The sequence below is a fragment of the Coregonus lavaretus genome (genome assembly GCF_964263955.1).
Source record: "Coregonus lavaretus genome assembly, contig: HAP1_SCAFFOLD_348, whole genome shotgun sequence".
In the NCBI taxonomy this organism is placed as follows: domain Eukaryota; kingdom Metazoa; phylum Chordata; class Actinopteri; order Salmoniformes; family Salmonidae; genus Coregonus; species Coregonus lavaretus.
The window spans coordinates 170,206-190,309 of NW_028158992.1; positions in this window are offsets into that span (position 1 = coordinate 170,206).

The following is a 20,104-nucleotide window of genomic DNA, read 5'->3' on the forward strand; positions in this document are numbered from 1 at the left end:
ATTTTAAACAGGCAGGTATTTACCTTTCCATGGCAGCAAGAGCTTATCTATATTTGCTAACTTTCTATTGAAATGTATTGTTGTGAAATCGTTTCTTTCTTTCGGGATATGAATACTGAGTATGTCCACTTTACATTCAGAACATTTTATTGGTAAACTACACGGTAATGTAAAAGCAGTATTTTTTTGCAATCCAATAGGTAATATGGTACACTTAGCATAGTTCGGTTGTAATCCAGAGAGGTTAGAGAAATTAACTAGATCCTCTATGAGGCTGTGCAGGGATCCATCCAGATTGCGGATTTAAAACAAAACATGAGTTGTCAACTGTAGTTATGACTGGTACGTCTGTGGTTAGACTGTAGTCATTACTGGTACTGCTGTGGTTAGACTGTAGTCATTACTGATACTGCTGTGATTAGACTGTAGTCATGACTGATACTGCTGTGGTTAGACTGTAGTCATGACTGGTACTGCTGTGGTTAGACTGTAGTCATGACTGGTACTGCTGTGGTTAGACTGTAGTCATGACTGGTACTGCTGTGGTTAGACTGTAGTCATGACTGGTACTGCTGTGGTTAGACTGTAGTCATGACTGGTACTGCTGTGGTTAGACTGTAGTCATGACTGGTACTGCTGTGGTTAGACTGTAGTCATTACTGATACTGCTGTGGTTAGACTGTAGTCATTACTGGTACTGCTGTGGTTAGACTGTAGTCATTACTGATACTGCTGTGGTTAGACTGTAGTCATGACTGATACTGCTGTGGTTAGACTGTAGTCATGACTGGTACTGCTGTGGTTAGACTGTAGTCATTACTGGTACTGCTGTGGTTAGACTGTAGTCATGACTGGTACTGCTGTGGTTAGACTGTAGTCATGACTGGTACTGCTGTGGTTAGACTGTAGTCATGACTGGTACTGCTGTGGTTAGACTGTAGTCATTACTGATACTGCTGTGGTTAGACTGTAGTCATTACTGGTACTGCTGTGGTTAGACTGTAGTCATTACAGATACTGCTGTGGTTAGACTGTAGTCATGACTGATACTGCTGTGGTTAGACTGTAGTCATGACTGGTACTGCTGTGGTTAGACTGTAGTCATTACTGGTACTGCTGTGGTTAGACTGTAGTCATTACTGGTACTGCTGTAGTTAGACTGTAGTCATGACTGGTACTGCTGTGGTTAGACTGTAGTCATTACTGGTACTGCTGTGGTTAGACTGTAGTCATGACTGGTACTGCTGTGGTTAGACTGTAGTCATGACTGGTACTGCTGTGGTTAGACTGTAGTCATGACTGGTACTGCTGTGGTTAGAATGTAGTCATTACTGGTACGTCTGTGGTTAGACTGTAGTCATGACTGGTACTGCTGTGGTTAGACTGTAGTCATGACTGGCACTGCTGTGGTTAGACTGTAGTCATTACTGATACTGCTGTGGTTAGACTGTAGTCATGACTGGTACTGCTGTGGTTAGACTGTAGTCATGACTGGTACTGCTGTGGTTAGACTGTAGTCATGACTGGTACTGCTGTTGTTAGACTGTAGTCATTACTGGTACTGCTGTGGTTAGACTGTAGTCATGACCGGTACTGCTGTGGTTAGACCGTAGTCATGACCGGTACTGCTGTGGTTAGACTGTAGTCATTACTAATACTGCTGTGGTTAGACTGTAGTCATTACTGATACTGCTGTGGTTAGACCGTAGTCATTACTGGTCTGCTGTGGTTAGACTGTAGTCATGACTGGTACTGCTGTGGTTAGACTGTAGTCATGACTGGTACTGCTGTGGTTAGACTATAGTCATTACTGATACTGCTGTGGTTAGACTGTAGTCATGACTAGTACTGATGTGGTTAGACTGTAGTCATGACTGGTACTGCTGTGGTTAGACTGTAGTCATGACTAGTACTGCTGTGGTTAGACTGTAGTCATTACTGGTACTGCTGTGGTTAGACTGTAGTCATGACTGGTACTGCTGTGGTTAGACTGTAGTCATTACTGATACTGCTGTGGTTAGACTGTAGTCATGACTGGTACTGCTGTGGTTAGACTGTAGTCATGACTGGTACTGCTGTGGTTAGACTGTAGTCATTACTGGTACTGCTGTGGTTAGACTGTAGTCATGACTGGTACTGCTGTGGTTAGACTGTAGTCATTACTGGTACTGCTGTTGTTAGACTGTAGTCATTACTGGTACTGCTGTGGTTAGACTGTAATCATGACTGGTACTGCTGTGGTTAGACTGTAGTCATTACAGATACTGCTGTGGTTAGACTGTAGTCATGACTGGTACTGCTGTGGTTAGACTGTAGTCATGACTGGTACTGCTGTGGTTAGACTGTAGTCATGACTGGTACTGCTGTGGTTAGACTGTAGTCATGACTGGTACTGCTGTGGTTAGACTGTAGTCATTACTAATACTGCTGTGGTTAGACTGTAGTCATTACTAATACTGCTGTGGTTAGACTGTAGTCATTACTGGTAATGCTGTGGTTAGACTGTAGTCATTACTGGTACTGCTGTGGTTAGACTGTGGTCATGACTGGTACTGCTGTGGTTAGACTGTGGTCATGACTGGTACTGCTGTGGTTAGACTGTAGTCATTGCTGATATTGCTGTGGTTAGACTGTAGTCATTACTGGTACTGCTGTTGTTAGACTGTAGTCATTACTGGTACTGCTGTGGTTAGACTGTAGTCATGACTGGTACTGCTGTGGTTAGACTGTAGTCATGACTGGTACTGCTGTGGTTAGACTGTAGTCATTACAGATACTGCTGTGGTTAGACTGTAGTCATGACTGGTACTGCTGTGGTTAGACTGAAGTCATGACTGGTACTGCTGTGGTTAGACTGTGGTCATGACTGGTACTGCTGTGGTTAGACTGTAGTCATTGCTGATATTGCTGTGGTTAGACTGTAGTCATTACTGGTACTGCTGTGGTTAGACTGTAGTCATTACTGATACTGCTGTGGTTAGACTGTAGTCATGACTGGTACTGCTGTGGTTAGACTGTAGTCATGACTGGTACTGCTGTGGTTAGACTGTAGTCATTACTGGTACTGCTGTGGTTAGACTGTAGTCATGACTGGTACTGCTGTGGTTAGACTGTAGTCATGACTGGTACTGCTGTGGTTCTACTGTAGTCATGACTGGTACTGATGTGGTTAGACTGTAGTCATGACTGGTACTGCTGTGGTTAGACTGTAGTCATGACTGGTACTGCTGTGGTTAGACTGTAGTCATGACTGGTACTGCTGTGGTTAGACTGTAGTCATTACTGATACTGCTGTGGTTAGACTGTAGTCATTACTGGTACTGCTGTGGTTAGACTGTAGTCATTACTGGTACTGCTGTGGTTAGACTGTAGTCATGACTGGTACTGCTGTGGTTAGACTGTAGTCATGACTGGTACTGCTGTGGTTAGACTGTAGTCATGACTGGTACTGCTGTGGTTAGACTGTAGTCATGACTGGTACTGCTGTGGTTAGACTGTAGTCATTACTGGTACTGCTGTGGTTAGACTGTAGTCATGACTAGTACTGCTGTGGTTAGACTGTAGTCATTACTGGTACTGCTGTGGTTAGACTGTAGTCATGACTGTTACTGCTGTGGTTAGACTGTAGTCATGACTGGTACTGCTGTGGTTAGACTGTAGTCATTACTGGTACTGCTGTGGTTAGACTGTAGTCATGACTGATACTGCTGTGGTTCGACTGTAGTCATGACTGGTACTGCTGTGGTTAGACTGTAGTTATGACTGATACTGCTGTGGTTAGACTGTAGTCATGACTGGTACTGCTGTGGTTAGACTGTAGTCATTACTGATACTGCTGTGGTTAGACTGTAGTCATGACTGGTCCTGCTGTGGTTAGACTGTAGTCATGATTGGTACTGCTGTGGTTAGACTGTAGTCATGACTGGTACTGCTGTGGTTAGACTGTAGTCATGACTGGTACTGCTGTGGTTAGACTGTAGTCATGACTGGTATTGCTGTGGTTAGACTGTAGTCATGACTGGTACTGCTGTGGTTAGACTGTAGTCATGACTGGTACTGCTGTGGTTAGACTGTAGTCATGACTGGTACTGCTGTGGTTAGACTGTAGTCATTACTGGTACTGCTGTGGTTAGACTGTAGTCATGACTGGTACTGCTGTGGTTAGACTGTAGTCATGACTGGTACTGCTGTGGTTAGACTGTTGTCATGACTGGTACTGCTGTGGTTAGACTGTAGTCATGACTGGTAATGCTGTGGTTAGACTGTAGTCATGACTGGTACTGCTGTGGTTAGACTGTAGTCATGACTGGTACTGCTGTGGTTAGACTGTAGTCATGACTGGTACTGCTGTGGTTAGACTGTAGTCATGACTGGTATTGCTGTGGTTAGACTGTAGTCATGACTGGTACTGCTGTGGTTAGACTGTAGTCATGACTGGTACTGCTGTGGTTAGACTGTAGTCATGACTGGTACTGCTGTTGTTAGACTGTAGTCATTACTGGTACTGCTGTGGTTAGACTGTAGTCATGACTGGTACTTTTGTGGTTAGACTGTAGTCATGACTGGTACTGCTGTGGTTAGACTGTAGTCATGACTGGTACTGCTGTGGTTAGACTGTAGTCATGACTGGTACTGCTGTGGTTAGACTGTTTTCATGACTGGTACTGCTGTGGTTAGACTGTAGTCATGACTGGTAATGCTGTGGTTAGACTGTAGTCATTACTGGTACTGCTGGGGTTAGACTGTAGTCATTACTGATACTGCTGTGGTTAGACTGTAGTCATGACTGGTACTGCTGTGGTTAGACTGTAGTCATGACTGGTACTGCTGTGGTTAGACTGTAGTCATGACTGGTACTGCTGTGGTTAGACTGTAGTCATGACTGGTACTGCTGTGGTTAGACTGTAGTCATTACTGATACTGCTGTGGTTAGACTGTAGTCATTACTGGTACTGCTGTGGTTAGACTGTAGTCATGACTAGTACTGCTGTGGTTAGACTGTGGTCATGACTGGTACTGCTGTGGTTAGACTGTAGTCATTACTGGTACTGCTGTGGTTAGACTGTAGTCATGACTGGTACTGCTGTGGTTAGACTGTAGTCATGACTGGTACTGCTGTGGTTAGACTGTAGTCATTACTGGTACTGCTGTGGTTAGACTGTAGTCATGACTGGTACTGCTGTGGTTAGACTGTAGTCATTACTGGTACTGCTGTGGTTAGACTGTACTCTTGACTGGTACTGCTGTGGTTAGACTGTAGTCATGACTGGTACTGCTGTGGTTAGACTGTAGTCATTACTGGTACTGCTGTTGTTAGACTGTAGTCATGACTGGTACTGCTGTGGTTAGACTGTAGTCATTACTGGTACTGCTGTGGTTAGACTGTAGTCATTACTGGTACTGATGTGGTTAGACCGTAGTCATTACTGATACTGCTGTGGTTAGACTGTAGTCATTACTGATACTGCTGTGGTTAGACTGTCGTCATTACTGGTACTGCTGTGGTTAGACTGTAGTCATGACTGGTACTGCTGTGGTTAGACTGTAGTCATGACTGGTACTGCTGTGGTTAGACTGTAGTCATTACTGATACTGCTGTGGTTAGACTGTAGTCATGACTGGTACTGCTGTGGTTAGACTATAGTCATGACTGGTACGTCTGTGGTTAGACTGTAGTCATGACTGGTATTGCTGTGGTTAGACTGTAGAATTTTTGCATCACAACACTGAAGTGTAAGAGGCCTCCAATTTTTTGAATGGACTGGATCTTTATATTTACCACTTGTGTCCTGTTTCAGTAATAATGAAATCAGACCTTCTTGCGGAGTATCTGATAGTCCATCATTTTTACCTCTGAGTACATGGAAAAAGTTTTGATATACTTCAGCTGGTATGCCATCCAGCCCTGGAGGTTTCCCAGACTTAAAGGCTTTAATTGCATTAAGAAGTTCCTCCTCTCTAATTTGGCCTTCACATGAGTCTTTCTGTACAGCTGTTAATTTTAAACTATTAATAAATAAAAAAATCCTTACAATTAACTTCAGTTAGAGGAGATGGAGGAGACTGAAATGAAAACATGTCAAATCAATTGGTATTGGTCGCATACACATATTTAGAAGATCTTATTGCAGGTGTAGTGAAATGCTTGTGTTCATGGCTCCAACAGTGCAGTAGTATCTAACAATACACAACAATACACACAAATCTAAAAATAAAATAATATAATTAAGAAATATAGAAATATTAGGACAAGCAATGTCGGATTCCAGAGAATATATATATATACAGTGCCTTCGGAAAGTATTCAGACCCCTTGACTTTTTCCACATTTTGTTATGTTACAGCCATATTCTGAAATTGATTAAATCGTTTTTTCCCTCATCAACCTACAGACAATACCCCATAGAATGTTTTGTTAATTAAAAAAAATTAAAAACTGAAATATAACATTTACATAAGTATTCAGACCCTTTACTCAGAACTTTGTTGAAGCACCTTTGGCAGCGTTGCTGCACAGCTATTTTCAGATCTCTCCAGAGATGTTTGATCGGGTTCAAGTCTGGGCTCTGGCTGGGCCACTAAAGGACATTCAGAGACTTGTCCTGAAGCCACTCCTGCGTTGTCTTGGCTGTGTGCTTAGGGTCGTTGTCCTGTTGGAAGGTGAACCGTCGCCCCAGTCTGAGGACCTGAGCGCTCTGGAGCAGGTTTTCATCAAAGATCTCTCTGTACTTTGCTCCGTTCATCTTTGCCTCGATCCTGACTAGTCTCCCAGTCCCTGCCTCTGAAAAACATCCCCACAGCATGATGCTGCCACCACCATGCTTCACTGTAGGGATGGTGCCAGGTTTCCTCCAGATGTGACGCTTGGCATTCAGGCCAAAGAGTTCAATCTTGGTTTCATCAGACCAGAGAATCTTGTTTCTCATGGTCTGAGAGTCCTTTAGGTGCCTTTTGGCAAACTCCAAGCGGGCTGTCATGTGCCTTTTACTGAGGAGTGGCTTCCGTCTGGCCACCCTACCATAAGGGCCTGATTGGTGGAGTGCTGCAGAGATGGTTGTCCTTCTGGAAGGCTCTCCCATAACATTTACATTTTAGTCATTTAGCAGTCGCTCTTATCCAGAGCGACATACAGTTAGTGAGTGCATACATTTTCATATTGGCCCCCTGTGGGAATCGAACCCACAACCCTGGCGTTGCAAACACCATGCTCTACCAACTGAGCTACACGGGACTATCTCCACAGAGGAACTCTATAGCTCTGTCAGAGTGATCATCAGGTTCTTGGTCACCTCCCTGACCAAGGCCCTTCTCCCCCGATTGCTCAGTTTGGCCGGGCAGCCAGCTCTAGGAAGAGTCTTGGTGGTTCCAAACTTCTTCCATTTAAGAATGATGGAGGCCACTGTGTTTTGGGGACCTTCAATGCTAAAGAAAGTTTTTGGTACACTTCCCCAGATCTGTGCCTCGACACAATGCTGTCTCGGAGCTCTACTGACAATTCCTTCGACCTCATGGCTTGGTTTTTGCTCTGACATGCACTGTCAACTGTGGGACCTTATATAGACAGGTGTGTGCCTTTCCAAATCATGTCCAATCAATTGAATTTACCACAGGTGGACTCCAATCAAGTTGTAGAAACATCTCAAGGATGATCAATGGAAACAGGATGTGCCTAAGCTCAATTTCGAGTCTCATAGCAAAGGGTCTAAATACTTATGTAAATACGTCTGTTTTGTTTTTTTGCAAACATTATTCCGGACTCTGACATTCCGGCTCTGTATTCTGGACTTGGGCTTGTTCTGATATGGCTTGTTCTGATATTTCTTAATTAATTTTTTGATTTTTTGATTATGTGGCGCTAGATTACTGTTGGAGCTAGAAACACAAGCATTTCGCTGCACCTGTGATCACAACTGCAAATCAGTGTACGCGACCAATAAACGTTGATTTGACACACACACACACACACACACACAGGTAGCCTAGCAGTTAGAGCGCAAGTTCCAATCCCCGACAAGGTGAAAAATCTGTCTATCTGCCCTTGAGCAAGGCACTTGACCCTGGCTGTCACCCCACCCTCCAAGGGTGTCTCAGGGAGAGTTGGGCTATGGAAAAATTACATTTCCAATTAACACACGTATAATACACACTTGTGACAAATATACCATTATTATTATTATTGTTATTATTACACACACAACTCAGCTCACAGTCAGGGAGGTTGTTTCAACAGAAACCCACACAGCCTCGCAGACAACTATCTAATTAATACTTGTCACGTCATTGGCTGCTGAATACCTCTAGTTACATCAGCAATTAAACAAGGAAACTAAAATAGCATCTGTGCTGTCATGTGACACCCCTCACTACTACATTATTCATTAGTACTGGCCCCCCCTGTAGCTCAGTTGCAACGCCAGGGTTGTGGGTTCGTTTCCCACGGCGGGCCAGTATGAAAATGTATGCACTCACTAACTGTAAGTCGTTCTGGATAAGAGCGTCTGCTAAATGACTAAAGTGTAAAAATGTAATTAGGTTAGACTAGCTAGGCCCCCATGTACCGGTGCAGAGGGCATATTGGAGGGATGGTGGTGGAAGGATACTGCTACGTCCCAGAGGATACCCTATTCCCTATATAGTGCACTACCCTATACTTGGCCTCTGGTCAACAGAAGTGCACTATATAGGGAGTTGGGTGCCGTTTGGGAGCCTATGGAAATAACATTTAAACCAGTTGCTGATGTTTCTAAAGGTCACATTTCTTTATTTACAGTGAGGGAAAAAAGTATTTGATCCCCTTCTGATTTTGTACGTTTGCCCACTGACAAAGAAATGATCAGTCTATAATTTTAATGGTAGGTTTATTTGAACAGTGAGAGACAGAATAACAACAACAAAATCCAGAAAAACGCATGTCAAAAATGTTATAAATTGATTTGCATTTTAATGAGGGAAATAAGTATTTGACCCCCTCTCAATCAGAAAGATTTCTGGCTCCCAGGTGTCTTTTATACAGGTTAACGAGCTGAGATTAGGAGCACACTGTCACGATCGTCTAAGGAGGAGGACCAATGCGCAGCGTTGAAGGTGAACATATTTATTTAGAGAATGATCACACGATCAAAACAACAGACGATAACGTGATGTCTACGGTTTAACACAAACCAAATAAGAACAAGAAACCACAAATAATGAATGCCAAACGGCTACCTAAGTATGACTCCCAATCAGAGACAACGAGCTACAGCCGTCTCTGATTGGGAGCCACCCTGGCCAACATAGATATACAACAACTAGAACATAAACAAATGAACACACTGGCTCAACATACGAGAGTCCCCAGAGCCAGGGCGTGACACACACTCTTAAAGGGAGTCCACCTAATCTCAGTTTGTTACCTGTATAAAAGACACCTGTCCACAGAAGCAATCAATCAATCAGATTCCAAACTCTCCACCATGGCCAAGACCAAAGAGCTCGCCAAGGATGTCAGGGACAAGATTGTAGACCTACACAACGCTGGAATGGGCTACAAGACCATCGCCAAGCAGTTTGGTGAGAAGGTGAAAACAGTTGGTGTGATTATTCGCAAATGGAAGAAACACAAAATAACTGTCAATCTCCCTCGGCCTGGGGCTCCATGCAAGATCTCACCTCGTGGAGTTGCAATGATCATGAGAACGGTGAGGAATCAGCCCAGAACTACACGGGAGGATCTTGTCAATGATCTCAAAGCAGCTGGGACCATAGTCACCAAGAAAACAATTGGTAACACACTACGCCTTGAAGGACTGAAATCCTGCTGCGCCTGCAAGGTCCACATGCTCAAGAAAGCACATATACATGCCCGTCTGAAGTTTGCCAATGAACATCTGAATGATTCAGAGGAGAACTGGGTAAAAGTGTCTCTCCTTGGCTATCTTCTTGACTGATTACAGCATGATGGGGTGGGGTTTGTGTATGTTTGAAAGATTAAGTATGGACCTGTCATGTCCAACAATCAGTCTTCAGGTCAAGCCCGGGGGAGCCGGGGTTGAACGGAGTTTAAACTAAACATGAGTGTTTTTGCTAGATAAGGGTGTGATTGATTGTAATAATATTGTTTCTAAACTGAATGACAGTTAAATTAAGCCACTATCATAGACGAAGGGAGTGGGTGGAGCGGTAGAGAGACGAAGGGAGTGGGCGGAGCGGTAGAGAGACTAAGGGAGTGGGTGGAGCGGTAGAGAGACGAAGGGAGTGGGTGGAGCGGTAGAGAGACGAAGGGAGTGGGCGGAGCGGTAGAGAGACGAAGGGAGTGGGCGGAGCGGTAGAGAGACGAAGGGAGTGGGCGGAGCGGTAGAGAGACTAAGGGAGTGGGTGGAGCGGTAGAGAGACGAAGGGAGTGGGTGGAGCGGTAGAGAGACAAAGGGAGTGGGTGGAGCGGTAGAGAGACGAAGGGAGTGGGCGGAGCGGTAGAGAGACGAAGGGAGTGGGCGGAGCGGTAGAGAGACGAAGGGAGTGGGTGGAGCGGTAGAGAGCGGGAAACTGAAGACAATGGTAGGAGAACCCAAGAGGGAGGGGCTTTTAAGCTAGGATGTGTGGGAATGAGACTATCGAGGAGGAGCAGAGAGTGAGGGGAGGATGCTTTGCAAATCACCCCGGCTTTGTCCATTGTAATAAAGTCTCTAGATTCTACAAAAACTCTGTAAGAACTTTGATTTTTAATAAAGTATAGTGACAATTTTCCACATCACAGTCTGCCCAATGCATCACCGGGGTACATTGCCTGCCCTCCAGGACATATACAGCACCAGGTGTCACAAGAAGGCCAAGAAGATCATTAAGGACCTCAGCCACCCGAGCCACTGCCTGTTCACCCCGCTACCATCCAGAAGGAGAGGTCAGTACAGGTGAATCAGCTGGGACCGAGAGACTGAAAAACAGCTTCTATCTCAAGGCCATCAGACTGTTAAATAGCCATCACTAGCCGGCCTCCACCCAGTACCCTGCCCTGAACTTAGTCACTGGCACTAATCGGCCTCCACCCAGTACCCTGCCCTGAACCTAGTCACTGGCACTAGCCGGCTACCACCCGGTTACTCATTCCTGCACCTTAGAGGCAGCTGCCCTATGTACATAGACATGGAACACTGGCCACTTTAATAATGGAACACTGGTCACTTTAATGTTTACATCCTGTTTTACCCACTTCATGTGTATATACTGTATTCTAGACAAGGCCATCATTTAACTATTGCTGTACATATACTATTCTATCCACGTATTCTACAGATATACCATATATTATATCCATATACTGTCCATAATGTCTATACATCCCATCACATATATATACACAGTGCATTCGGAAAGTATTCAGACCCCTTGATTTTTTCCACATTTTGTTACGTTACAACCTTATTCTAAAATGGATCAAATAGCAGCTTTATGGTAGAGTGGCCAAACGGAGTTTGCCAAAGGCACTTAAAGGACTCTCAGACCGGGAGAAACAAGATTCTCTGGCCTGATGAAACCAAGATTTAACTCTTTGCCCTGAATGCCAAATGTCACGCCTGGAAGAAAGCAGGCACCGCTCATCACCTGGCCAATACCATCCCTACGGTGAAGCATGGTGGTGGCAGCATCATGCTGTGGGGATGTTTTTCAGAGGCAGGGACTGGGAGACTAGTCAGGATCGAGGCAAAGATGAACGGAGCAAAGTACAGAGAGATCTTTGATGAAAACCTGCTCCAGAGCACTCAGGACCTCAGACTGGGGCGAAGGTTCACCTTCCAACAGGACAACGACCCTAAGCACACAGCCAAGACAACGCAGGAGTGGCTTCAGGACAAGTCTCTGAATGTCCTTTAGTGGCCCAGCCAGATCCCGGACTTGAACCCGATCGAACATCTCTGGAGAGAACTGAAAATAGCTGTGCATCCAACCTGACAGAGCTTGAGAGGATCTGCAGAGAAGAATGGGAGAAACTCCCCAAATACAGGTGTGCCAAGCTTGTAGCGTCATACCCAAGAAGACTCGAGGCTGTAATCACTGCCAAAGGTGCTTCAACAAAGTACTGAGTAAAGGGTCTGAATACTTATGTAAATTGATATTTCAGTTTTTTTATTTTTTATAAATTGGAAAAAAATACAAATACACGGTTTTTGCTTTGTCATTATGGGGTATTGTGTGTAGATTGATGAGGGGGGGGGAAACTATTTAATACATTTTAGAATAAAGCTGTAACGTAATAAAATGTGGAAAAAGTCAAGGGGTCTGAATACTTTCCGAATGCACTGCACCTAGTATTAAGCCATCTGAGCTGCTTCAATATTCATATCTATTAGGCCTATAGGCTACTATTATCTAAAAGCGACTTTGACTTTATTAATTATTGTTCTGTCACGGTTTCGGCCGAGGCGGCCCCTCCTCCTTGTTCGGGCAGGTTTCGGCGGTCGTCGTCTCCGGAGTACTAGCTGCCACTGTTCTATGTTTCTTGTTTGATTGGTTTTGTCTGTTTGTCACACCTGTTTTGTGTTATGTCTCATTAAGCACCCTATTTAGTTCCTTGTTGTGAGTTTAGGTGTTGTGTGTAATTGTTCCCGTTGTCGTGTTGTTGCATTACCCGTTTCGGTGCGCTAGTTGTAGCTTACCTCCTTATTTGTTAAGGAGAGAATTACGCACATGTTTAGTGCGCCCGTGTGTTTACGCCTGTGTGCGCTTTTCTCGCCTCCGGGCTGTTTTTTGGACTATATTTTGTGTGAACTACTAAAGTCTTTGTTGGACTTAATTTCTGCGTCCTGCGCCTGATTCCACACCACACCTACCTACAGCAACACCTGACAGAATTACACACCATCGCATGGAATCAGCAGGAGCACCTACCAACATCATGGAGGAGCGTCTCCGAGGTCAAGACGATCGGATTAATCAGATCGGGCACGCCCTGGACCGGGTGATGAACATTCTCCATCGTTGGGAGACCAGCGATGTACCCACACCTCCACCTACCGCACCATCACCCTCGGTCAGCCCGCCCGTCCAACAACCGGAACCCAGTGGGATTCGGCTCTCGCTCCCGAGGGCGTACGACGGCACCGCTGCCGGGTGTCAGGGGTTCCTGTTACAGGTGGAGCTCTACCTTGCCACCATACACCCGGCGCCCTCGGGATACGAGAGCGTTTCCGCCCTCATCTCCTGTCTCACCGGCAAGGCGTTGGAGTGGGCCAACGCCGAATGGAGGGGAATAGACGCCGCCACAGTCACCTATGCGGAGTTCTCCCGCCGCTTCCGTGCTGTCTTCGACCATCCACCAGAAGGGAAGGCGGCGGGGGAGCGTCTATTCTACCTCCGACAGGGGATGAGGAGCGCTCAAGAGTTTGCGCTGGAGTTCCGGACTCTAGCGGCAGATGCAGGGTGGAATGAGCGGGCCCTCATAGACCACTTTAGATGCAGCCTTCGGGAGGACGTCCGCAGAGAGTTAGCGTGCAGGGATACTACACTATCATTTGACCAGTTGGTGGACATGGCCATTCGGCTGGACACCCTGCTCGCGACCCGCGGACGTCCCAGGTGGGGGTCGCCCATTCCACCCTCCAGCGCCTCCGAGCTGAGCCCGATGGAGCTCGGAGGTGCTGGCGCTAGAGGGGGGAGAAGAAGGAGCCCGAGGGGGGCAGTCTCCTGCACCAACTGTGGCCGCGGAGGGCACACCGCGGCTAGGTGCTGGGGAGGGTCCCCTGGTGAGGGAGATGGCAGGTCACACATTGGGGAGTCCTCCTAGGTGAGTAGGCGCCCTACTTACCCAGAGCTTTCTGTCGTACACATAACTATACCTGTTTGTTTCCCACAGGTTGCACCTCGTTCCCAGCATAAGGCGCTAGTCGATTCAGGCGCAGCTGGGAATTTTGTAGATCGTAAATTCTGGGTTGATTAGGGAGGTCACGGCGCCACTTAGGATGAAGACGCAGGGGGGTCATGAGGAGACGATTCAACTCTATCTGATCGACTCTCCTGCGTATCCGGTGGTACTGGGGCTTCCCTGGTTGATTACCCATGATCCTACGATTTCGTGGCGAGAGAAGGCTCTTAAAGGGTGGTCTGCTCAGTGAGAGGGGCTATGTCTGGGTGTTTCCGTAGGGGCGACCTCGGTGGAGAGTCCGAACCAGATGCCAGCACTGCACATTCCGCCTGAGTATGAGGATTTGGCACTCATGTTTAGTAAGACAAGAGCGGCACGGTTGCCGCCTCATAGACAGGGGGATTGTGCGATAGACCTCCAGGCAGGAGCTGCGCTCCCGCGGAGCCATGTGTATCCTTTGTCACAGGAGGAGAAAGGGGCAATGGAGACATACATTGCAGAGTCTCTGAGACAGGGATACATACGGCCCTCCACTTCTCCCGCGTCCTCGAGCTTCTTTTTTGTGAAGAAAAAGGATGGAGGTTTGCGTCCGTGTATTGATTACCGCGGTCTCAATCAGGTGACTGTGAAATATAGTTATCCACTCCCGCTGATTGCGACCATGACGGAGTCCTTACACGGGGCACGGTTCTTCACAAAATTGGACCTCAGGAGCGCATATAACTTGGTGCGCATTAGGGAGGGCGATGAGTGGAAGACAGCATTTAGTACTACCTCCGGCCATTACGAGTATCTCGTCATGCCATATGGTTTAATGAATGCTCCATCAGTCTTCCAATCTTTTGTAGATGAGATTTTCCGGGACATGCAGGCGCAGGGAGTAGTGGTGTACATAGATGATATTCTAGTGTACAGTTCTACTCGGGCCGAGCATGTAGCCCTGGTGCGCAGGGTATTGAGGAGACTGTTGGAGCATGACCTGTATGTCAAAGCCGAGAAATGTCTGTTCTTTCAGGAGTCAGTCTCCTTTTTGGGTTACCAGTTGTCTGCGTCAGGGGTGAGAATGGAGGTTGACCGTGTGTCTGCCGTGCGTAATTGGCAAACCCCAACTACGGTTAAAGAGGTGCAGCGGTTCTTGGGTTTTGCGAATTACTACCGGAGGTTTATCCGGGGTTTTGGACAGGTGGCAGCTCCCATAACGTCTCTTCTGAAGGGGGGTCCTGTGCGCTTGCGGTGGTCGGCTGAGGCGGACAGGGCTTTTGGGAGACTGAAGGACCTGTTTAACTCGGCTCCAGTGCTGGCGCACCCGGATCCCACTTTACCCTTCCAAGTGGAGGTAGACGCGTCTGAGGCCGGTATCGGGGCAGTTCTTTCACAACGGTCCGGCACACCACCTAAACTCCGCCCCTGTGCTTTTTATTCTAAAAAGCTCAGTCCGGCGGAACGGAATTATGACGTAGGGGACAGGGAGCTGTTAGCCGTAGTACAGGCCCTAAAGGTGTGGAGGCATTGGCTTGAGGGGGCTCAACACCCTTTCCTCATTCTGACCGACCACCGTAACCTGGAATACATTCGGGCAGCTAGGAGACTGAATCCTCGCCAGGCTCGATGGACTATGTTTCTCGCCCGGTTTGTGTTCAAGATCACTTACATCCCTGGGTCCCAGAACGGGAAGGCAGATGCCCTGTCTCGGCGGTATGACATGGAGGAGAGGTGCGTGGAGCCCACTCCCATACTACCGGAGTCTTGTCTGGTTGCACCGGTGGTATGGGAGGTCGATGCGGAGATCGAGCGGGCATTACGCACCGACCCTAGCCCTCCACAGTGTCCGGTGGGTCGGACGTACGTCCCGCTCGAGGTCCGGGATCGGCTGATTTATTGGGCTCACACGTCACCCTCCTCTGGACATCCAGGTATTGGCCGGACAGTGCACTGCCTTAGTACAAAGTACTGGTGGCCAACGTTAGCCAGGGATGTGAGGATTTATGTCTCCTCCTGCTCAGTGTGTGCCCAGTGTAAGGCGCCCAGACACTTGCCCAGGGGTAAATTACAACCCCTGCCCGTTCCACAACGACCCTGGTCTCACCTCTCGGTGGATTTTGTTACCGACCTTCCCTCCTCACAAGGGAATACCACCATCCTGGTCGTTGTGGATCGGTTCTCGAAGGCCTGTCGTCTCCTTCCCATGCCGGGTCTTCCTACTGCCCTACAGACCGCTGAGGCTCTATTTACTCACGTCTTCCGGCATTACGGGGTACCCGAGGATATAGTGTCTGATCGAGGCCCCCAGTTTACCTCCAGAGTCTGGAGAGCCTTTATGGAACGGTTGGGGGTCTCTGTGAGCCTTACCTCGGGTTACCACCCGGAGAGTAATGGGCAGGTCGAACGAGTCAACCAGGATGTGGGTAGGTTTCTGAGGTCATATTGTCAGGGCCGGCTGGAGGAGTGGGCGAGATATGTGCCCTGGGCCGAGATGGCACAGAACTCTCTCCGCCACTCCTCCACTAGACTAACCCCTTTCCAATGTGTGTTAGGGTACCAGCCGGTTCTGGCACCTTGGCATGAGAGCCAGATAGAGGCCCCTGCTGTGGATGAGTGGGTGCGGCGCTCGGAGGAGACGTGGAACGCTGCACACGTCCATCTGCAGCGAGCCATCCGTCGACAGAAGACGAGCGCCGACCTACACCGCAGTGAGGGGCCAGTGTACGCACCTGGAGATCGAGTCTGGCTCTCAACCAGAAACCTGCCCCTCCGCCTGCCCTGCCGGAAGCTGGGTCGGCGGTTTGTGGGGCCTTTTAAAGTCCTGAGGAGATTGAACGAGGTGTGTTACAGGTTACAACTGCCCATTGATTACAAGAATATTAACCCCTCGTTCCATGTGTCTCTCCTCAGGCCGGTGGTAGCTGATCCACTCCAGGACTTTGAGATAGAAGAGACTCCTCCGCCCCCGTTGGACATCGAGGGGGCTCCGGCGTACACTGTTCGGACCATCCTAGATTCGAGACGCCGGATGGGGGGTCTCCAATATCTCGTGGAGTGGGAGGGGTACGGTCCGGAGGAGCGGTGCTGGGTGCCGAGGAGGGACATTCTGGACCCGTCCCTGCTGACCGAATTCCATCGTGGTCATCCTACGCGCCCTGCTCCGCGTCCTCCTGGTCGTCCCCGAGGCCGGGGGTGGCGTCAAGGGGGGGGGGTACTGTCACGGTTTCGGCCGAGGCGGCCCCTCCTCCTTGTTCGGGCAGGTTTCGGCGGTCGTCGTCTCCGGAGTACTAGCTGCCACCGTTCTATGTTTCTTGTTTGATTGGTTTTGTCTGTTTGTCACACCTGTTTTGTGTTATGTCTCATTAAGCACCCTATTTAGTTCCTTGTTGTGAGTTTAGGTGTTGTGTGTAATTGTTCCCGTTGTCGTGTTGTTGCGTTACCCGTTTCGGTGCGCTAGTTGTAGCTTACCTCCTTATTTGTTAAGGAGAGAATTACGCACATGTTTAGTGCGCCCGTGTGTTTACGCCTGTGTGCGCTTTTCTCGCCTCCGGGCTGTTTTTTGGACTATATTTTGTGTGAACTACTAAAGTCTTCGTTGGACTTAATTTCTGCGTCCTGCGCCTGATTCCACACCACACCTACCTACAGCAACACCTGACATGTTCAAAAACTGAATAAATGCACAATTTACATAATCAAACATCGCAAACAAAATAGCAGGAGAAAACACTTAGAATACAGAACACATGAACAACATAATAAAAAAACTTAGAATACAGAACACATGGCCAACATCATACAAACACTTAGAATACAGAACACATGGCCAACATCATACAAACACTTAGAATACAGAACACATGGCCAACATAATACAAACACTTAGAATACAGAACACATGGCCAACATCATACAAACACTTAGAATACAGAACACATGGCCAACATCATACAAACACTTAGAATACAGAACACATGGCCAACATCATACAAACACTTAGAATACAGAACACATGGCCAACATCATACAAACACTTAGAATACAGAACACATGGCCAACATCATACAAACACTTAGAATACAGAACACATGGCCAACATCATACAAACACTTAGAATACAGAACACATGGCCAACATCAAATCAAATGTTATTTCCCACATGCGCCGAATACAACAGGTGTAGATATTACAGTGAAATGCTTACTTACAAGCCCTTAACCAACAATTCAGTTTTAAGAAAAAGAATAGTTAAGTAAAAAATGGATCAGTAAAAAATAAAAATAACAAATAATTAAAGAGCGGCAGTGAAATTACAGTAGGGAGGCTATATACAGGGGGTACCGGTACAGAGTCAATGTGAAATAACAGTAGGGAGGCTATATACAGGGGGTACTGGTACATAATCAATGTGAAATAACAGTAGAGAGGCTATATACAGGGGGTACCGGTACAGAATCAATGGGAAATAACAGTAGGGAGGCTGTATACAGGGGGTACCGGTACAGAGTCAATGTGAAATAACAGTAGGGAGGCTATATACAGGGGGTACCGGTACAGAGTCAATGCGAAATAACAGTAGCGAGGCTATATACAGGGGGTACCGGTTGTTATGTGAATTATTTAACAAACTATTTTAGTGTCTCTGTGCGTCTCCCAAAAGGTTGTACGTCTTTTGGGATTTAAGTAACGGCCAGAGTCCCGGTCTGCATAGTCAGAGATATTTATTCATTGAGAATTCTGAAACAAAATGGTGGTACAATCCTTTTATACACATAAGTCATACTAAAAATCTTAGGCGGCCTGTATTTTTCCACTATACACATCTTGTAAACACACACACACCTCGGCTCAGCTCATGTTTTCCTCTGCTCTCCTGACCATCACTGTTCTTATCTTTTCCCACTCCTTGCTCGGCCAGGTGCAGATATCGCATCCTCCCTAAATTGGGAGGCCCCTTTATCTTGGTTTAGACAGTTCTCCATTGTTGTCTGGTCTAACTCTTACTCACATTGCTAAATAGTAGCTCAATGGTAGCTTACTGGTCCTACACTCACACATTTCTAACACATTATACACAGTTTCAGGGTGTAATAATTAGTCATTAATAATTAATCTATCAATCCACCCTTTGACTAAATATTACGCACATACAAAATATATGTTGTTATAGAAATAAATCACACTCATTGAAGTATATAAGTTGGTTTGCATATAAAAACATTAAAAAGTGTCTCATTCAATACAGGTTCATCAGGGTTACCCCATGATTAAAAGCGTAATGTTACTATTTAGCAATGGTACCTAACCTGTTTACCCACTATCTGGAAACAACAGTCTAAGCCTATAGTGAAGAACATTTGCTTCATCACATCCTGCAATATTGATTAATTAGTACATCATACTTAAAACGAGACTTTAATACACAAAAGTCATTACAATAACTTTTAAACTAGAGATTTGTAGTTCTAGGTTAACATCCAATCACAGCTCTTCGTTAGATTTTCACTGCAACCTTCACACATTAGAACTAAGAAAAGTTTCATCCAGTCTCAAACTATCTGAATCGTCGTCATCCTCCACCAAGCCTGGTAGGTCATATCCTTCATTCCTTAGGTCGGAGTCCGGGATTGGGCCGTATCTCACCATCTGTTGGGAAACTGCCTCCTCCATCGCCTTGCTCACCAACCCTCGGACACAGGGAATAAGACAACATCCACAAAGAACAAGCATACCCATAGAAGCTATAGCTGCACCCAGAATAGTTACAACAATAGTTTTCCATTTACCAAATATGTTATCAAACCAACCGTTTAGGGAGCTATCAATACCAGAGTTCTCAGCCAGTTCGTTCGCCAGCGTGGTGAGTCCCTGAAGCGCTTTGGTCACGGACCCGTCCGGTGCTGTATTGTTGGGGATGAAAGTACAGCACATAGATCCAAACAGAACACAAACTCCGCCCCGCTCAGCCAAAAGCATATCTAAAGCTATTCTATTCTGCCATGCCATTAAGCTAGTTGCCGCTGTCTGCTCAGCCAATTTTTCCACTATACACATCTTGTAAACACACACACACCTCGGCTCAGCTCATGTTTTCCTCTGCTCTCCTGACCATCACTGTTCTTATCTTTTCCCACTCCTTGCTCGGCCAGGTGCAGATATCGCATCCTCCCTAAATTGGGAGGCCCCTTTATCTTGGTTTAGACAGTTCTCCATTGTTGTCTGGTCTAACTCTTACTCACATTGCTAAATAGTAGCTCAATGGTAGCTTACTGGTCCTACACTCAC